Source organism: Mus pahari, chromosome 5 (genome assembly GCF_900095145.1).
Source record: "Mus pahari chromosome 5, PAHARI_EIJ_v1.1, whole genome shotgun sequence".
Classification (NCBI taxonomy): Eukaryota; Metazoa; Chordata; class Mammalia; order Rodentia; family Muridae; genus Mus; species Mus pahari.
In genome coordinates, this window is record NC_034594.1 from 54,592,982 (window position 1) to 54,600,162 (window position 7,181).

General features: G+C 41.3%; 1 long non-coding RNA gene across 2 annotated transcripts in view; it reads left to right on the top strand.

Moving 5' to 3' along the window:
* LOC115064029 overlaps positions 1 to 4,119 on the top strand; it is a 91,061-nt gene extending 86,942 nt beyond the window's left edge. For both annotated transcript variants that reach the window (XR_003843877.1, XR_003843878.1), the window contains exon 8: positions 1,995 to 4,119. This is a non-coding gene — a long non-coding RNA (uncharacterized LOC115064029). The remainder of the gene's footprint in view (positions 1 to 1,994) is intronic.
* The last annotated feature ends 3,062 nt before the right edge of the window (positions 4,120 to 7,181 follow it).

Consider the following 7,181-nt stretch of genomic DNA (forward strand, 5'->3'; position numbering starts at 1 on the left):
TGTTTGTGGCATGGATTCCACATCTGTGTGTGACTGGGATGCTGTAGGTGCTCACTGAGTCTCCAGAAAGGGTTGCCAGATGTAGCTCTTTCAGGAGTAGACTATTATGCTGGAAGAAATACTTTATGGCCATGACCTCAGTTGTCCTATTGCCAAACTGAAGATCTGGGTAAATAGTGTCTTCCAGTGCTTAGCATCGCCAGATTCTAGGTGATCACAAAGCTCTGCTCGCTAACGCTGCCTGAGAGTTTCAGAGCCGATAGACTACCAAGCATCCAAACCTTCCTCAGATCAGTATAGAGACAGACTCTGCAGTCAAGGCCTTTCCAGCCCTCCCCTGCCTCCCTTTCCCATGGACCCTTCCTTCTTCTAGATCCTTAGTATACTAAATGTCTGTTCTTTGGTACAGGTGTATACAGTGTCATTTGGTAGACTGAATGGAGATTTTTTTTTTTTTAAATCATCGAGTTAACATAATCTTTATCTTTGATTGTAACCATCTCAGTGGCGCGAGATTCTTGGGACATCTGATGAAATGATGTTCATGAAGGAAGCATCATTGAGTAATGAATGATGGAAGGGCATAGAAAGATGGATAAGGCTAGACCTCTCATCCCTAAGCTGCCTGGCGTTTTCATTGCCACACTCTGAGTCTCAGAAATTGGAGATGAAAATACTCAAGCCAAGCCTTGAACCCTTCAGCTCTTTGACTCTTTAGCCCTTTGTGGCTTAATTTCCTCCTTCACAGAGTTAATACTACTTACCTCAGAAGGACTGTGAGGACTGCTAATTTATATTAAACATTCAGAGGAGAACTAGCATGCCCTGGGCACGAATGCCTTCTCTCTTTCTTATGGCTCCAAAGGTCTCTTGTCTGTCACTATGAAATTGTCTTTTTAGTGTCTTCGCAAATTTTGTACTTTGCTATTTTAATTTAAGCATGTTTGCACAGAAATTTAGTTTTCACAAATTGTAATGGTTTAGGAGACTCTTTCAACCTATAGACTGTCCTTGGACATTTAGGCTCTTCCTTATTTAGAAAAACTGATCGTAGATATATGCACAATGAGCAGATTAAATTATTTTTCTTTCTAACAGTGACACAAAAGAATTGCACATTTGTGGATAGAGTGTGTGACACTCACTTCATGCTTATGATAATGTGTAGTGACAATAAAGTTTAGTCACAAGCTTTCATTTCTAAATGGCCAAATCTTCACCACTAGTTATTTTGAAGTACACAATGAATTGTGGTCTGTCGCAGCTATTTTTCTATACTGTCAGGTATTAGAAATGATCTCATATCTGAGCGCACCACTGGTTTCCTTTCCTTTTTCTCTCTTGAATGATTGCTCTACAGTCATCCTCAAACACGGTCTCTGCATTTATGGGTGTATTGTCTTGGCTGTGGCTACGCTGCCTCCTGATGGAGCAGACCAGGAGACATGGATGTTTCAAAGTTCAGAGAGCATGGAGATGGGGTTTTGGCAACTTAGCCATAGGGTCTGGTGTTTTAAACAGCCATTTTGGAGAGGTAGTGATCCAGGAAGGAGGAATGACATCAGCCCATCCCTTCTCCACACTGGCTGCTTCTTCCTCAGCAACGCAGTATAAAGCCCAGTCAAGGTAGCCACTGAAGGTAAGCTCTTGTGGACTCAGGATTCACCCCAGGTTCCTTCTCACTGTCTGCTCTAATTCTTTTATAATGGCTCACTCCTGGTTTTTATTTTTGCAACTCATGGTGTATTTATAAGACCACTATTAAAATGAAAATTTCACTGGGAAGAAAATTAAAACAAACAAACAAACAAACAGATTGTGGGTCTAGTCCAAGTAAACATATATTTTGGTAAGTTCACTGCAGGTCAGTCCATAGCAGTCATGTATACCCATGATTATTAACCCCAAAGAGTTTCAGCTGCCAAGGTAAGAATTTAACATTAATTTTCACTGATATTGTATTATGCTGACATCTGGCTCATTTCACATCTTAGGTCAAACTTTGAGCACGTATAGCTCTCTGATGGTTGGAAGCTTGATTAGAGGCATCTGGAACTCGGGTGCTGGAAGAATCTGCTACAATGCATGAAACAGCTTCTGAGACGGTCCACATGCAGTGACTGCATTGGTCAGGTGGCATTCCCTGCGGTCCCCTTGCACTAACAACTTTCACCACGCTGTTTCTTCGAGGAAGAATTTCTGAATAGCTTCTGCAGCCCTAAGGTCAGGTGACTTGAACAGCTTGCCCTTGGCAAGCTTCTGATTCTTTCTTTGTTCTTGAAGCCTGATCTTAAAGTACATGCAGTCCAAGTAGATGCAGTATCGGATGAAGAGGATGTCACACACACACACCTGCCCAGGCGGTCTATTCCTGCCAATCACCTTTGCTGCTCTGGGGCATGTGCTGGGTACAGCATTGGCCGAGCAGTGGTTAGCTCCCTCGTGCTGGGAGTGTGTGAGTTGCTCACAGCCACGCATTAGGTCTGGAAAGCCTAGTTCACTTCCTTCTCATGTCTTCCCAGGCTGTCCTTGGAGGCCTGTTTTTGGATTCTCCATCTGGTTTTCTGACCTTACTCCACCCCTCTGATTGCCTCTCTGGCTGTATTCATACTCACTCACCATCAGGAGGCTCCTAAACCAGGGACTGCATGTGAAGAACCATACTCTCTGCCCCGAGGAAGCCCCATCAGGCATAAATTCTTGATTAATGATACATCTGCCCAGCAGGTAATAAAAAAAAACTTCTCCCGGGTGCAAAGAGCAAACACAAGGAAGGGGCTGAGCTCAGAGCACTGCACAGTCAACATCTTAGGTACCACAGGGTCAGGCCTCCCTGCAGAACTGACATTTCTCTAGAATAGCAGAAACACCTTCTTAAAAACACATGCAGAGGAAGAGAACCATTCAGAAATATTTTCTAAAGTAGGCCATATCCATATATTATGACCCTACAATTCTACTTACAGGTATAAACTCCATAGAAAACAGCTTATGGCTCACCCAAAAGCATGTGCGAGCATGCTTATGGCAATCTTATTCAACAACCATAAACTAGAAACAGAATGTGCATCTTGGGAATACAGGCAAATAAAGTGTTAAGTATGCATACAAAGGGGCATTATTCAGAAACAAGAATGAGCTGCCTTCAACTACTTGCTTCCGTATGAGTCTACAGCTCTAATGATGAGGAAAGGCTGCCAATCACAAGGGAGTGATTGAGTCTGCTCATTGTCAGCTTGGTGCAGAGCTGGCTGCTGGAGTTTGGCTAAGGCTCTGGTGCCTGATCTGCACACTGGATGTGAACAAGCAAATCTCTAAGTTATGTCTGGTATGTTTCTCTGCAGATATAACAGCTGTAGTGGTGTCTCTGTTCTCTAGTCTTCAGATTTTTTTTTGAGCTGCTTTTGGCTGACATCGCTACTCACCAGTTAATATGGAAGATGGTAGCTATCGATGGCATCCACGTTTATGCACATTTGCCTTCTCACTTTCTTTAGCAGGATGCAGCATCATGCCCTAGGTACCTTGCTACAGCTACTGCTTGCTTCAGTGCCTGACATATTAAAGGTGATCAATATATTTAGAGACATTATTTGCTGAGGAGGGGAGAAAGTATTTCTGGGATTTAGGCAACTAAAGATTCATCCAAAACACTATAGGGGAAAAAAAATCACAACGTAGTTAGGAATCCGGGGAGTACTGAGTGGCTACAGGAAAATTGGTTTTCTGGGAGGTAGCTTGGCTGTTTTCCCAATATCCCTAATAGTTAGGAGTGAGTCAGAAAAGCCAAGCCTCCTGCTTGTGGCTATCAGGCTACCGGGAGGAGAAGCCTGAGAAAGTAGACACTTGGCTTGGCTAAATTGTAGCCATGGGCAGTTGGCTTGAAGGAACTGGGGATGCAGTGCTAAAGACATGGCCAGAGACAGGGAGTCTGGACCTGGGCTTGTTAGAGCCGGTCTATGATGTGGGAAAGAGAGAGTTAAAGCACAGGAACAGACAAGACTTTGTGGTTGATGGAAGCAGGGGCTTGACATTCAGCCAACTACACAACAGAAAAGGGATAGCATACTATAAATGTCAGTAGAGGTGAGTAGTGAAATTCTAAAATATGTTTTAAGAAGGAACCAAGGCTTAGTTAATAAACATTTTATTATCTGTAGAAACTATGCTAAATACTTATAAAATAATCTCATTTAATCTCCTCTTCCTAATGAGGTATATGGTATTTAATATAATTAATATTAATATATAATCAAACCCATTTTACAGATTAGTAGTTGAAGTAGGAGTCTTGGCCCTTCTGACTCATTCCTGTCTATTAGGGATATTGGGAAAACAGCCAAGTCTGCTCTCAGAAAGCCAGTTCTCCTTTGGCCACTCAGTATTCACCTGCTTCCTAACTACATTGTGATCCCCACCCCTCCCTATAATTATAGTTGAAGGAAGGGAAGGTATAGTTCATCCAAGATCATATTGCTTTTTCTGCATCAGGAGTGTTACTCTTTAACTACCCAGTTGCAAAGCTTAGATTCAAAAGCAGAATGATAGCTCCCAGCAGAAGTCAGAAGGGGAGACAGAGGCAAAGTTTGGTAGAGGCTAGACAGTATGTGGATGTTCAGAGCAATGCAGAGAAAGAGTTAGGACCTGTCATTGGACATGCGACATGTATCAACACTGGTAGGTTTTCAATTCTTCTGCAGAAGAATTGAAATTGCTTGGCTCCTGAGGTACCAGGTGATGGATACATGGTTTGTAGGACTTGGGTCCTAGGTAACAATGCAGAATCCAGCTCTTGGTGTCTAGAGCAAGAACAAAATGAGTCTTGAGGCAAGAATGAATAAGGGATGATTTTCTGAGCCATCTACTCCTTTTTCTTTCTCTCAAATCCTAGGGTGAGATTACCTGTGTGGGGAAGATCAAGTGACTCTACCAGGGGAACATATGGTATGGGGAATGAGAAGAATGCTTTCCCACGACACCCTACATTAAGCTATTGCTTCTGTTCCTTTTAATGCCAATCTTGATGAGTCTTTCAGGCAAGGTACCCCATGCTTATGCCATGAAGGGATCATTGCATGGTACAATATAAACTAATTATAATGCTAAGCAGCATGGGATGATCAGAAAGGGGCTGGAGGACACTCATTTTCAGAGCAGACACCGAAAGCTGGTTAGATTTATTCTACTACTTCAAAACCTATGAGGGATCCAGCTTCTTTCCTCTTGTTAAGGAACAACAACCTGGCCAGCTGCTTCTCATTTTTTTTTTAAACAAAGATTTCCACATTTTAAAGCTAGATAAAGTTTCTGTTGCTTATAGGCGGTGGGTACAATGGCCATGTATTTAGGACAGTAAAGGGAATAGATTATGAGTTTGTGCAAGAAGGGACTCTGGTCTTTATTGTTGTAACCCAATGTCTAATTTGAATGTTTTACTGATGCTAAATCCTCAGTGAATGTTATCTGGATTAAAAAAATATAAGCAAGCAAATGAGCACACACATCATCTCCCATCATTTGGCCACCGTGGTCATGTAGACATGGTTTAGCACCAGTGACAAATCCGCTAAGGCAGTGTCTCTTAAGCCGTCATGCCAATCACTTTAATCCAACCAAGAATACTTCCTGTTTTGCGAGTAAAACAAAGCACATCTTCATTTTTATAGCAGCCACCATTTCTCCTGAGAGAAACAGAGTTATTGTAATTCCAGCTTAGCTGAAATATGTAAGGCTTACTCATCCTGTGCATAAAATTGATAACTTGTGCATCTGGGACTGTCTATCTCTTTCCTATTAATCCATTTTAGACTTTATAAGTCAACTGAGCATTCAGCTTTTGAAAAATGATTCTGGAAAATCATTTTGCATAAGTACTAGTAAATACTGGCATGTGTTCCTGGCAGGGGATGGAAATAGTCCATTTGGTCTCTGGTGGCCTTAGGAGCAGAAATAGTGGCTGGAGACTTGGCAGAGTTTGGATGGCAACAAGCATGCGCTGGTCAGTTTTACTTTCCATTTAATGAAGATGATTCATTTTTGAATTGCACAAAGGAGGACCACAAGGCAGATGAGAGAAATGCACACATGCATATCAACAGCCAGAATGACTGGTAGCAGGAAAAATGGTTAACTTTCTTCTTTGGATTCATGAATGTGGCCAGTTGGAAGGTTCTAATGAGGTTATTAAGTTTATGTTTGTAGACTGTAAGCACAGCCAAGCTGTTAATCTTTTTGTAAATTGTAAGCTACGGGATATTTTGCAGCTATAAGATGACAAGGATATTGGCAACTTCAGCCTGTTTAATTCCACCACTGACCATTTCTCTGTGCTGAAGGAATGGAAATTACGGTTCCTTAAAAAAAAAAAAAAACTGTTTATAGACCCCAAAGACCTCAAAGTCTATATGAGCTGACCAAGCACCATTGTTTAGAAAGAGGGCGATGTGATACTGGTTTGTTTCTGGGTATGTTAGCATGTAGATCTGAGTGCAAATGAGGTCTGTGGAAACGTAAATGGAAGATGAACGTCATTAACTAGAGTAAAAATAAAAGAGAGATTTCCATCAAATATTTTGTGGCAAAGACTTATGATTTAAAAAAAGAGTTTATGATGCAAAATTAAAATAGAAACTGCTCCAGCTTTCCATTTATAGGTATAATTAGTGGAAGGCATGACCCTGTTTGATTTTGAAGAAACTAATTTTTTATAATTGATCCATCCACTGGTATACATTGTTTTATTAATGATGATACTTAAGGTTAATTTTTTTTCTTCTCCAAGTAAGAGCAGATGCTACTTAAAGCTATATGCCAGCTATGTGAGGTAAAATGGTCTATGGATTATCTCTTTGATCTCACAAAGACCACCCTGGTTGTGAAATGCATAAAAACAAAAACAAATGAGAACAATTTATTTTTGGAAAGTGAGTGTTCTCATTGGATTACATCAGGCCTCACAAATGATGCAGACCAATTTTGGATTCAATAGATGGAGGGCTAAGAAAGGCTCCAGGGATGTTGGTCCAGATGGTAGACCAGAGGTAGGCATGGCAGAAGAGGACTTAAAGGATAGGGACTAGTCCAAGTTATTCTCTGAAATCACAAGTCGTCGTCGTCTTCTTCTTCTTCTTCTTCTTCTTCTTCTTCTTCTTCTTCTTCTTCTTCTTCTTCTTCTTCTTCTT